This window comes from Benincasa hispida, chromosome 5 (genome assembly GCF_009727055.1).
Source record: "Benincasa hispida cultivar B227 chromosome 5, ASM972705v1, whole genome shotgun sequence".
Lineage (NCBI taxonomy): Eukaryota > Viridiplantae > Streptophyta > Magnoliopsida > Cucurbitales > Cucurbitaceae > Benincasa > Benincasa hispida.
Window position 1 is genome coordinate 12,099,510 of NC_052353.1, and position 13,695 is coordinate 12,113,204.

At 34.1% G+C, this 13,695-nt stretch overlaps 1 long non-coding RNA gene across 1 annotated transcript; it reads left to right on the top strand.

Moving 5' to 3' along the window:
• Positions 1–2,352: 2,352 nt before the first annotated feature.
• On the top strand, positions 2,353–9,925 carry LOC120078331. The gene is made up of 3 exons (XR_005481985.1): positions 2,353–3,578; positions 3,698–3,776; positions 4,688–9,925. It is a non-coding gene; the product is annotated as an uncharacterized LOC120078331 (long non-coding RNA).
• The last annotated feature ends 3,770 nt before the right edge of the window (positions 9,926–13,695 follow it).

The window sequence follows — 13,695 nt, forward strand, 5'->3', positions numbered from 1 at the left end:
TATGTGTTTGATCACATCATCATAAACTTGAATAAAAGACTGTATACAGTGTAGCCTTCGCCAAATATTGAAGATTGGTATGTTTTCATTTTTCTTTATGTTTATCTCTTGTTTTAGAGTATCTTATACCGATATTAGTACTTTTGGATTTAATGTTATGAATATGTTATTCTGTTCTTTCCGGAATGCGTCTTAATTTTAATTAGATCACGTTTCTTCAATTCTTAATGCTTTGTTTTGAAGATGGTTTAGATGTAGTTGTTTTTCACTGGTGAAGTCTGTATGTTTAGGGAATTTTGGCTGAAGTTTTTGGATTTTGAAGAGCTTGTTAGATGTATTGGCATGAGTTGAAAATGTCTTGGTCTGAAATGATGGTTTTGGATTGTTGGTCTTTAAAATTTTCTTACTGGGGGTTATTGTTAGAATGTGCTATTGATCATTGGAGGAATCTTTTTAGAAGTCTCAAATTTAGAACAGTAACTGCTTATCCCTATTATATTTTATGAATGGAAAGGAAGAACCTCTTTGTTTCTTTTAAAGTCTCAAATTTAGAAAACAAGATAGAAAGCAAGCCATTCTTTTTCATTTGGAAGGATAAAGCTATGAACATTGGCATTATTTTATTTGTGCATCTATTTCATGCTTTTGTTTTGTTTATTTTTTTTTAACAAATTCAAAATCACAAATATCATTTTATTAGAGAGAGGTTTTCTTCCTATATATTCCAACAAATCTTCCATATCTTGAGGACATAAACTACAAAGATTCCCCTTTTTTCCATGGCTACATCAAACTAAAACCAGAGAGTTACAGAAAATGCATAGCAGAATAAAAAAAAAAAAAGACCACCATTATTGAACCTATTGATCAATTATGGAGTATACAATAACACTATAATATAAGAAAATGAAGCTTTTTCTTTTCTTTTCTTCTATTGCATGACAGCAACAGTTGCCTCTTGAACTACAGGTTAAGTAACATGAACAAAATACTCAGCTTTCCTCTCCACCTGCTCCCAACACTTATCTGAGTTATTCCCTTCATTCATCTTCTTCACAAAATGCCACAAATCCTCTCCAATTCTTGGCCTCAAACAAGTTAGGATTAATGCTTTTGTTAATACTGTTATCTTTTTATTTGATTAAATAATTTATTTTTCTATCCTCTTTCTAACTCGAGTGAGATTAAACTCAACTGCTTGCTCTTACATATTAAGGTACTCCGATTTTGCAAAAGAACAAATGACAATTAGAAAGAAAGCATTTTCAATTATACAGGGGGTTTTTGAGCGCCATGGTGCCACATCCTTAGATACTCCAACTTTTGAGTTGTGGGAAACTCTCACGTGGAAATACGGAAAAGATTTCAACCTAATTTTTTATCTGACTAATCAGATTATAGTAAATGTTATTTCTTGTGTTAACAAAATAACCATTATCTTTCTTTTTAAAGTTTTTTCTTGGATATAATTGTTCAGGATATTTATTTTAAATGATTTTCCCTTCATCCTAAGCATCTATCATGCTTCATGAAATAATTACATGATTACGGATTAGTTGAACTATTCTAATATGTGTTGGAGCTAATGATTAGTTGACTGTTAAAATTTTTGGATCTTTATTTTCCCATAGTTCAAGTATTTGTAGCTTTATTATTGTCATTTACAAGCATTTGACTTTATGTCATGATGAGCTTTTTTGAGAAGGTTGACATTCAATCCTTATGTCAAGGTTCTCTAATCTTTAGGGTATTAAGTAAGCAATTCATTTTATCGGATTAATCATTCATTGTTTGATCATTGGCTACCTTGCTTTTCCTATTCTATCTAGTTTTAAAGTTCCTCAATAATGAACCATTTCACCTTAAATTTGTTGAGCGCTGAATAATTTTATGTAGAGATGTTCAATTTTCCCATGGGGACGGGATCCCGAATTTTATGTAGAGATGTTCAATTTTCCCACGGGGACGGGGTCCACGGGACCCCGCCCCAAGTGGAGCGGGATTCCCCGATTAGGTGGAGAATGGGATAGGGAGTGAGGGAAAAAAATTCCCCGTGAGCTAAACGCAGACGGGGACGGGGAATGCATTCCTCGTCCCCGCCCCCGCCCCCGCCCCGATTAGCTTCTACATATTTATTTAATATAGTTATCTAATATTATGTTATTATTATTATTATATAAATATTACATTTAAATTTCAAATTTGATTATTTATTGGGAAAGATAACGAATATGTTTACATGAATATTTGAATTTAGATTATATTGTGAATACTTTGATTTATATTTATTTCTTTCTACTAAAAAATTAATTAGCTTTTTAAGGCCAAAATTTGAGTAATTTATCTCTAAAGTCAAATTGTCATGTACAACTAACCATAATAAACAATTTAGTAATAAAGTTAATTATTTAATTAAAATTTGTTCACATCAGTGATTTAAATTAATTGACCTTTTACAAAAAAAAAAGTAACTGGAAAATTTCCTAGCGGGGAACCCGATCCCCGCGAATTCCCCACGGGAAATCCCCGTCCCGATCCCTGTGGGGAATGAAATGGGGAGCGGGGATGGGGATAGGGAATGACATCCCCGGCCCCATCCCGCCCCGTGGACATCTCTAGTTTTATGTGACAGAGAAATAACTTATTGTCCTTTTTATGGGTCTCTATCATTGTAATTTCTTTCCCAGTCTATTTACAGGGCCCATCTCTGTTTGCTTAGATACGACTTGACTATTCCATTTGCTAGGTATGTCGCCATGAATAGTTTAACATCATTCAAAAGGTATCAAAGAGCAAAAGTTCATAGAAGGGACAATGATGAAGTCACTGAGAGGAAAATTTCCAAAGAAGTTCAATAATGATTTTATTATGTGGATTGCCCTTTTATAAGCCAAGGGTTGGAGGATTTACAAATGATAGTTAGACTAGTTGATATAACAGACTCAAAATCTAATTTAAAGAATAAAGATAAAATGAAAGACTAATTACAATAAAATGACAGCTAGTCAGTTGGTAAAGTGGCATTTGACTTGAGTCTTGCCAGAGGACTTGATTACTACACTGGAGTAGTTTATGAAGCATATGTCAGTTGTTTGATATTAATTCTGACTCTGCTTTAATTGCTAGAGAATCTTCTATGATAATTCAAGTTCCAGTTATTGGGAGGATTTTGTTGTGTTAGATCAGTCAATAGAATTTAACTTTCTATTATTTTGAATTATTGCTCATTCTTGCATGGTTAGTTCGAGAGCTTGATATCCCATCCAACCCCTTCTTTCTTGATATGTCTCTTCACACGTTCACCGACTCCTAACCAGCTAAGAGACTGTATCACTAGCTGCTAAACACAAGAATAACCCTATAAACATAAATGTCCCACATCCCCCAAAATTTTAGCCCATCTCTTACCCCTTTTTCTAGGCCTTGTAATGTGATTTTGGGGTGTGACAGAAGTAACTATAGCTTTGAGAGGTCCAATTAGTGGTGTATAATCAACTTTGGCCTCTACTTAACAACTTCATGTAGGAATGATTAAAATAGATATCAAGGTCTTCAAGCTATCCATCGAGGTTCAGAAGGTAAAATCTTTAAACCCTTTCAAACTTTTGTTAAGTGTTGTAAATTAGCACTTAACCCATGGAAACTCTTGTTCGTAGATTAAAATTTATTTTTGAATTTTTCAAACATGTTTCATCAGGGAATCAAGTCCGGGACATAATGAGGTATCTTTTAGAAATGCTCAACTGAAAGCTCTTGTCTCCATCCACAATCTGGAGGTATGTCAATAAGTTTGCTGCAAAATGCTTTAAATATTTTGTTCATCTTTTTTCTCTTTTAAATCCTTCTACTTGTGTATAGACTGAAAAGTGTGGTGATTATCATAATTATGATCATGGTAATTAATGTGACCAATTACCATGGTGAATATTGTTCCTATGGACACGTCCATGATTAAATTTGTTCCTATGCCGACTTATCTTCTTTTGATTCATTTATTTTCTCATATGAAACTTGTTAAATCTTTGAATGGGACGGCGGTCTTTGTTTTCTTTGATTTCAAGCTTTCTTAATAAAGTACTAAGGTACTAAAATTTTGAGAAAAGATCATGGGAGGAAGGTGATTTTGAGCAACAATAAGGTACTAGAATTTTAAATCTTTTCTTTCCATTAAAATTCAACTTCCAAAGGAGGAGGCCATTTTCCAAAACTCTGTTTATTGTATAGAAATAGAAGCATGGATTCATGAATATGTATGTAGAATATGTGTTTGTATATTCTTAGTTAATGGACGTTGAATTTAGTTTACAAGTTAATAATGTTTTATCTATTATATGTGGTAGAAATGTTAAATGTTACACTGCCAGTTGAATTTGAGCATCACTTTACGGACACATTCTAGGTTTGATGACCCAACTTGATTTGTGATTTTGTGATCATTACTGCAATTTCTGTTCTGCTTGTTATATTTAAGTTGTCCAAGAAAACTATTATTCCACAAGCCTACAAAGAACTGGATCAATATTTCTATATCCAAGGCATATAAATATGGTAAATTGTTTGTGTTCCTAAAATTTATAAAGTATGAGCTGAACTTGACCTTCCTTGAATTATTAATAGTTTGATTGTGCTCCTAAAATCTTTCAATATTATAGTTGTTCTTATATTATTTTTTAATCTTGACTATTAGATTATAATCCACCAAGCTAGGTTGGGAGCTAGCCATAAGGTTCTTGAATTGAATTGAAAAGGCAAGTATAATTTGCGTTTTAGATTCTACTACAGCTTACCGTACATATGCTAAAAGTTTAGCCTTTATTTTTGTTTCTTTTTTTATGTATACCAAAATGGAGTGAGATTCTTGTGGTGGGTGTTAGTTTTTGCTCTTTCTTTTTCCTCTACTACTTCTTAGAAATGGGTAAAAAGGAGTGGAGAACCTCTTCAGATACTGATTGAATTTGTGCAAGTTTAATTTTGTATTATTTTTTGTTTTTAATGTTGGAAATACTAAGAGGCTTTAAATTTAAGTTTGGGGAGGTTATGTAGAAATTGCTACTAAGTTAGGGGAAGGTTAGTACGTTGTAATAGTATTGTTGAGGTTTAGAAAACTTTTGCTATCTATATTGGAACAACTCTTTTTAGAGGTTTAGAAATTGCCATAGCTATGTTTTTCCATTTAGGGGGTCTTGAGATTTCTGATTTTTTTTTGGGTTGTTTTCATCATCTCTTCACTACTTTTGCTGAAGATTTATAATTTATTTTGTGTTTGCTATAGTTTTTTTGTGTTACATAGGGGTGAAGCTCTTAAACCGTTTCTTGTTCTCAACATATCTTTTTGTTGCGTGTTCAGGTAATCTTCACTTTCTAATCCTCAATCTTCTACGCTAATTCCCTCTTTAGACTAGCATCTATGTATCTTGTAAACTTGCAGACCTTTTTTGTTGTTATGTTTTTGTTTAGTTAAGTAGTGGTTGTCCTTTTCTTTTTTGCATATGTGATGTAGGTTTGCCAACCTTTCTTTGTTTAGACTACACCCAATTACATTTTTTTTCATGTTAGAATTTTTATAGAGTAAAAACGAAATTTTAGCTCTTTTTCAATTGTTTTGAGAGTCAAAGTGTGACTTAGAAACTTTTAGGAACTTTTTACGTGGTTTTGATAGTCTAAAAGACACCTACATTCCCTTTATATGTATAAAATAAAAGATATGTGAATTGGTTTTGAGTTTGTGACATTTCTACTTGGTTGTTGGCAATTTTAAACCATGCATTTGCTTTTGATTATATGTGCTTTTGTATTTGTTATTATGTGCAATCATTTTTAGAATGAATGAATATAATTTTTTGCATATTGTTTGTTATTTTTCTCCCTTAAAATGCTTGAACGTGCCTTGCAATGTCTCATTTCAACTCTATGTTTTAGTTGCCATTTTTTAGCTTGCTTGACTATTTAGATAATGAAAAGTAAAATCTTAACTTTGTAACTTTGTTGTAATTAACGTTCTCTCTTTTGGTTTCATTTTTTCATTTTTTCTTATTAAAAGGTTTCTCACCTTTAAAATGAAATTGATACTCTAATTTAAAACGAAATTGGTACTTTAATTTGGTCTTATGTCAAAGTTGAGTGTGACCATGTGTGATAATCTTTGCTTGTTCTCTTATTAGTTTCTCACCTTTTAAGGTGATTGTTGTTGACAAAGTCATCAAGTCTTTGGGCTATAGGCAGTGAGAGATTTTTTTTGGGATAGTGGAGGAGAGGAATATCTAGAGGTCAAAGATAAAATGTTAGCTTATAAGTGGTTATGGCACCTTCACTTCCGATCTTGGATGAACCCTCTTCTGGTCTTGATAATTCGTTTTCACATATACTCTTCAAAGCAATTAGACGTAAGACTCTAGAAAAGGAGTAAACATTTGCATGGTTGTTCACCAGTCAAGCTAAGCAACTCAGAAAAAAGAATTATCTTTGTATATTTGGAAATGGTCTAAAACCTATTTTGGTCTTGTTCTTTTGGCTTTCGTCCACATTGAAAATATGCAACCAATTTTTTCCCAACTTGATTGAAGTATTTTATGTGAATAACACTATTAATATGGTTTATTAGTTGATATATTATATGAGATAAAAATCATGATGCTTTAGTTTTTATTAGGTGAATGAAGTGGCGATACATGCAAGAGCTACATATAATGGGAAGCATAATTGTATTGGATGCTTTCCAAAATAGAAAAACTAGAATATAATTTTGATGGTAGTAACTTTTGGTCATGTGAATGTTCTTTTTGGATTATATGTACTCCATTTTTATGGGATTGCATGAATTTGGAGCTAACTCATGATGTATTTCGAAAAATGTTGGTTAAATTAACTTTTGAGATTAATATGTAGTATTTCATTTTCATATGATATAACTTTGAAGATTCTAGGTATATTTAAGTGGAAATTAACTTTTGATCATATACGGGAAAAAAAACTATAGATGTGAAAAAAAAAAATATTTAAAATCTATATTAAAATAATATTTAAAATATATATTATTGTATCTCTCCCAATGCTATAGAAAGTATAAAGTATAATACTTTTGCCAATATTATAAAATGTAAAAAATCTGCAATTGAAAGTGGAATTTCATATCACTTTCCATAACATTGAAAAAAATGCTATAATAAGGTTATTATTATTATTTTTTTTTACTTTCAATAACATTAGCTATGATAGCGTGGAGAAAAATGCTATAAAAGGGTTATAATAGTGTTTTTTACATGTTATAAGAAATGCTATAAAAATGTTTTGATAGCTTTTTTCTCATGCTATTAAAAATGCTATAAAATAGTTTTGACAGCGTTTTTTCATGCTATTAAAAACATTATGAAAGAGAAAACATAGCGTTTTTGGCTTATGCTATGAAATGTTTTCATAGCATGATAATTCTGCAATAAAAATGGATGCTTTGTAGCACATGTTATAGCAGACAAAAAAGGTTATCAAAAGTATTGGACTTTCCATAACATCCCCTATGACAATGTCTCCAAGAATGCTATCAAAAGTCTACGATAACATTTTTGGTCTGCTATTGTATGTGATATTTGTTGTAATGTTTGATGTTAATTTGTTTTCTTTTCTTTATGTAAGTGTTCTAAGCATGACAGGATATCATCAACGAGGACAAGGAAAATTTAGTTGAGCAGCTTAGCCTAGCAACAAGGTTAGTGACCTCAGAGGTCAGCTTTCTGAGTTAACTTCTTTGGTTAGCCAAATGGTTGTAGGAAGATCACAACAAGTGCGAGCATGTAGGATTGGCTCGTTTGTGGGTCATCCTAAGCAAGCATGCCCAAGGTTGCAGTGGAGCCCGATGCCACGAGACTACTTCATAGGACGATTTTGTAGTCATTTGGGTGATTATTTCCATCGGCCTAGATGTGAGTTCTTTGGCTATAGGAACCAAGGATAGGATTGCAACACTACGATATATACCCCGTCGCATCTGACGTGTTGATGCAAGCTCATACTGCCGGCTTGGGTATGTTATTTAACAATCTTCTTTTTGAACAGAAGATCCATTGCCTCCAATAGGAGAGTCTTTGTCCTCAGATGAAGGTTGGAACTGACTTTCAGAGTTTGAGAGACCTGGTCGATCAATTTGTTGAATTAGTTGAGAGAGGACATGAATCCTTGCTGCTCACATCCTATAACACTACGAGGCATGCTATCGCACCCCTTCCTAGATTACTTTCTCAACCTAGAAGAAGATGTGAAGACAGCAGATGCCAACCGTCTTATGACATCCACTGCCCATCTCAACTATAGCACTTTGTTCTCCAAAGCTTCGTGCACCTGATATACAATTTATAAGCATACATTCATCTATATAATCCCTACAACCTATGCAGTCAACTCAGATGCACATGCTATATATACACATTAAAATAGTTTACACATATAAGTTACACCATAATGGGTCCCATCTAAAATCTATCTTTGGTCCCTAATATGTACATTAAAGGTTACTCAAAATGAACAAGCTCAAACAATTAAGCTTCTTCTGGTTGTGCCCCTTTTTAGACTTTGAGCTTTGTGTGGCAGACTGGTAGATCAACTAGGCTCTAGGGTGTTGACCGCTACCTGAGGAAAAGGAATATATTAGAAAGGGTGAGCTAAAATGCCTAGTGAGTGACTTCTTAAAATATGCTGTTTAGTAAACATGATTTGAGAACATAATAGTTCATAAACATAAATATAAAACTCTTTAACTTAGGGTTAAGCAATATTAAAAGCATTGGAAATATGCCATCTTCGAATGTGCTTTTAGGAACTCCAGAAATCTCGTAAGACATTTAGTTCATTTGAAAATCACCATCCTTTAGCCTTAGTTTAGGGAGAACCCTTTTGCTCAATCGCTCAACGTTGAAATCCTTAGCTGGTGTAGAGTAATCTCAATACAATCAACGCCGATAATATAATACCTGCATACACGTGGTCAAGCCCCAAAGGCTACTCATATGCCTTGGATACTTTCATCCCTTAGGTATCAGGGGACCCAGATACCTTCATACCTTCAGTATCGAGTTTTCTCAATAAAACATTGTAACTTTATTTAAGATAAAATACAGTATTCTCAAGCATAAAGCATCCCAATAAAAATACATCGTAGGCACAAAAATCATTGAAAAATAGCTCAACTCATAAAATGCTAGCTAACATATGCTTTTAAGCATTTAAACTCAAGTATGCTTCATAAAACTCTTTTATAATTCGTCACATATAACGTTAAGCTTGGTTTCAAAAACTAGGAAAAGCATACTTTAAAACTCATAGTACAATTGATCAAACACATGCTATATTTCACATAAAACCTCAAGCTTTTGAAAGGAAGGACCATGCGTCCACTTATCAATTTGTAATTAAAGCAAACATTGGGAAAACTACTTAATGGAGAACATGTTTTGAAAGAGTAAATTCACTGTAATTGAACATCCATGTGTTGGAAAATTTAGCAAAATATTGTTAGGTTTTATGTCCTAAAACTCATAGATAGTAAATGTTATTAATTGATTGTCATCAATAAGGAGTTATAGATGTTAATTCAATAAATGTCATTGTTTGTATTGTTTGTCTATTTTGTCTTAATAACCCTAAATCTAATAAACTAACATCCAAGACTACTTATGAATCTTGAATTGTATATGAAAACATACATGGATCGATGTTCAAGCTACAGCTTGAAGAGTTTATAGTATAAGGATAAGATTGGATACCTTATCTTGGTAACACTATGGATATGACCTACTTTGTATTTGATACAAACACAATGATCGAATGCGTTCGTGTAGTTGACATGCGAGTGAGGGTATTCTGTACAATGAGGTTGCATAAGTCTGGATCGCAAAATAGTAACCATTAGATGTAACACCGTTAACTAGTTAGGTTCCTATTTCAATAGGATGACCTAGGTAGCTTAGTCTTAATCCTGAATATATTATGAATTTCTATTCACGAGGGATTCTCCTTTGACTTGTATGGGTGAGGGTGACCAGTTCACCGATCCAATATGCTTACCATTTTGAGGATAAAACCAAGTAAGGAGCTGGGAACATAATGATATAATATGGAATTCATTCCTTCCCGCCTTAGGAGTTAGTAGTGAGTGTTGCCTTAAGTGTTGTCTCTGAGATTTTAACAAAGAGCCCTACCCTCTCATTGGCTCGGGAGGGGTTTATGTTTATTGGTTGGACTATAAATAGGTTGCTCATTAAAGGAGCACTGGTACTTAAGAAGTCAGAGATAACCCAAGGGTAAAATGGTAAGTTGACCTAGTTGGAGTTACGAACACTCGGAAAGGACTAACTTACTATTATTGATCTATATCCGTGGACACAGAAATATATCTGTAGTGAGAATAGTGCAGGTGTGGGTCTTTAGTGGAGTATACCCACAATTAACAAATATTGATTAACTTGGTTAATGAGTTTAACAAATTAATCTCATATCGTTGGAGCTTCTGATCTACTGATTCACTAAGTCTTCTTGTTAGCTCACTAGAGGATATTTAAGAGGGATGATTTAAATTGTTCAAATTACTATAAGGAAACTATATATTAATGTGATTAATATATAATTGATTATGGATATGATCTATAATTCAAATTAAATTAGAAAATAATATTTGGATAAGATTCAATTAATTAATTCAAGAGAATTAGATTCACAAAATAGAGAGGTATTGCACATGTACATATGATGTTTATGATGAATAATAAAATAATATATATATATAAAATAATATATAATATAATATATATATATATAGTTTGAATGTTATAAATAATTATTTAATTAATATGCAAATTAAATAAAATAAGTGCTATTTAATTGTGTTAGTTAATTAAATAAGTGTTATTTAATTAATTGGGCTAATGAATCAAATAAGTGTTAGTTAATTGATTAATTGTGTAAAAGGTAAATAGGAAAAGGATTAGGAAAAGGGCTTGACCCTTTTCTACATAAAGACCTCCCTATGGCCCCTTTAGGAGACACAAACACTGACAATACACAACACACAAGTAGTGTTATTGTGCAAAATTTTTCATAAGCCATACAAAGAGAATCCTCTCTACTCTCTAAAACCCTTTTCTCCCCTTTCTCTCCCAATAGTTGGATATCATCTATCCCTCTATTGGAATCCTAGAGAATAACAAAGTTACTCTTGTGATAGTGTTCGAGATTGTTTAAGAAATCGTTTGTGATCAAGATCGTTGGAGGAGCCGTTCGTTGGAACTTAAAGAGGATTTTTTTGTGAAGCTTGGGAATCTACAAAGATAAGAATAGTTCTAATTTTTGTCCTAAAGCGTGCTATATTACATGTTTATATTCTGCTTTACTATACTAAATTTGTTTATGTAAAAATTGAATTGTGGAATGCAAGGCGTTCACAATACTTTCGCTGTGGGATTCGATCCCTTCAAACATAAGCCTTAGTTCATGGAAATCAAAATCAAGTTCAACTTAATAAAACTAGTCACTCACTGACTTTAAATTCACTTCCTCAAAGGGTATAGGCTTTCCCTATATGCATTTTCCTTGTGACAAGAATGGGTACCTTAGGTTAACAACACTAGTTCCCTTTTGAGCTTAACTCTAACATTCAAACTTAACACCACACTTAGAAATTCCTCATAACTCACCAATGCCTAGCCTAGCTCCATGCATCACCAACACTTAGCCGAATTACCTTGCAACTAGGTTGATGGGTGGTAGCGTGCACACGGGTGCTCCCTAGGCACTAGGACGTACCTACCTTGCCTATGCCTTGGGCACTTGCTATCGCAACCCCTCAGCATGCCTCAATCGTTGCGTATAGCCTCACGCTTACAGCGCGCGCACACCTTGGCCAATGCTCGTCTACAAAAACGCATGCCCTCGTCAACGCGTGCACTCGTCCTCGCACAACCTCAATCCAGTCAGCTGCTTGCTTATGCTTGGGTTGCAGCTGCCTGCTTGTTTATCCAACAAAATATCCAATTTCAACTTCCAGCTTAAATAACTTAAATTTCAAACATTATCTCACCAATTTTTTTTTATAAGAACTTGTTCCTAAACATCTTAACTATCTTACCTTAAAATTTGAGCCTTTAATTCCTCTTGATGAGCTCGAAATCCTTCAATCTTCCCAACCTACTCGAGCAATCTGAGAGCCTTGAACACTTATGGATTTCTTCAATTCCCAACTCTAACCCATAATTTCCTCTTGGCAGTTTAGGATCTTCTTCAGCACAGACCAGGCTTTAATTTGGCAGCAATTCTTCCTCTTTGGCACAGGTGGATTGTGCAAGCCGAGTTCTTCCTTTCAAACTTCCTTTATACTAAGGGTTGCATGATTAGATGACCTATTAGGGTGACTTCTAGGCCACTAATTTTTGTTTAAGGCCTAATCACGCCACTTAGCCCATTAATTGGGTGTTTAAGCTGGATGTTTCAGCCTCATCTCATAGGCTTAGCCTTAATCAATGCTTAGGCCAGTGTCCGCTCAAGCTTCCTCTCTCGGCCAACGCATACCTCAGTCAACACACCCCATTGTCTTAGGCACTTGTGTCTAGGCCTGCCACTTATCAACGCCTCAAATAACCTCTAAAGCACACCTCAACGCGCCTCATGTCAACGCATAGCCCTTGAATAGCATTCCCTAACCTCTAAGTCTTTCGACTAATGCACTCCTTGTTGCCGCTTAGCCCTTACCTTATCCAACACCTACTAACCTCCTTAGCATCACTTGGTGTACTTCATGCGCTTATCTAGGCAAACTTGGCTGTTTGCATGTCGCTTACCTTGGCCTTCACTAACCTCTTTGTGAGGCTAGCCCTTCCTTGATAGCCACACCAAATCCTCCCCTTATTAGGCACAACTAACCTCTATATGGGCCATCAACGCATGCCTCACATTATATTTGGCCAATTTTCTCCATTGGATCCTTGGGCACATAGCAAGGCAAATCCTCCATTCCAAGCTCTCCCATTTTCTTTTAAGTGTTCAAACTTCCCAACTCACCCGAGAGCCTCAAGTACCTTCCTTAAGGAATTTCCTTCATTCTTAAGCCTAACTCCACAACTAGCTTCCTTCTTGCCTTTACCTTTCAAAATCTCATTAATTGTGGATGGCTCCTTCAAAACAACTCGAGAGCATCCTTTCCCATACTTAGAGGATTTTTCTCATCTCAAGCCCTCTGTGCTTCTACACTACTAACAACATGGCATACGATTAGATTCTCAGACATAAACATCACACAATAGCTGTGAATACTGAGTAAAATGGGTTCTAGGGTTTACATGTGCAAAGATGAGGTAACCTATGTCAACAATGAGGACGAGCAAAAAGATAGCATGCCATGCTAGGAACCAATAGTCGAGGCAGAAGAAGAACATGAGCCTAAACACGACGAATCATAGGAGATAGAGTTAGAGATCGAAAGGCCTTCCTCTGTTTCGTTGGCTGGCATTTCGTATATTTTTTTAATGTTCTTCTTCTTGTTCTTAAGATTCAGTTGAGTCTTTTTCTACTTTGAGCTTGTTTGAGTCCCTTGAGTCCTTTGAGTCTTTTAATTCTTTCTTTTTCTCTTTTTTCAAAAATATTAAAAAATCAAACTTTGACATATTTAACGCCCTTAAAAAGACAGAGTTTTTGATGAGCATGGAGTGTTTTATCAAC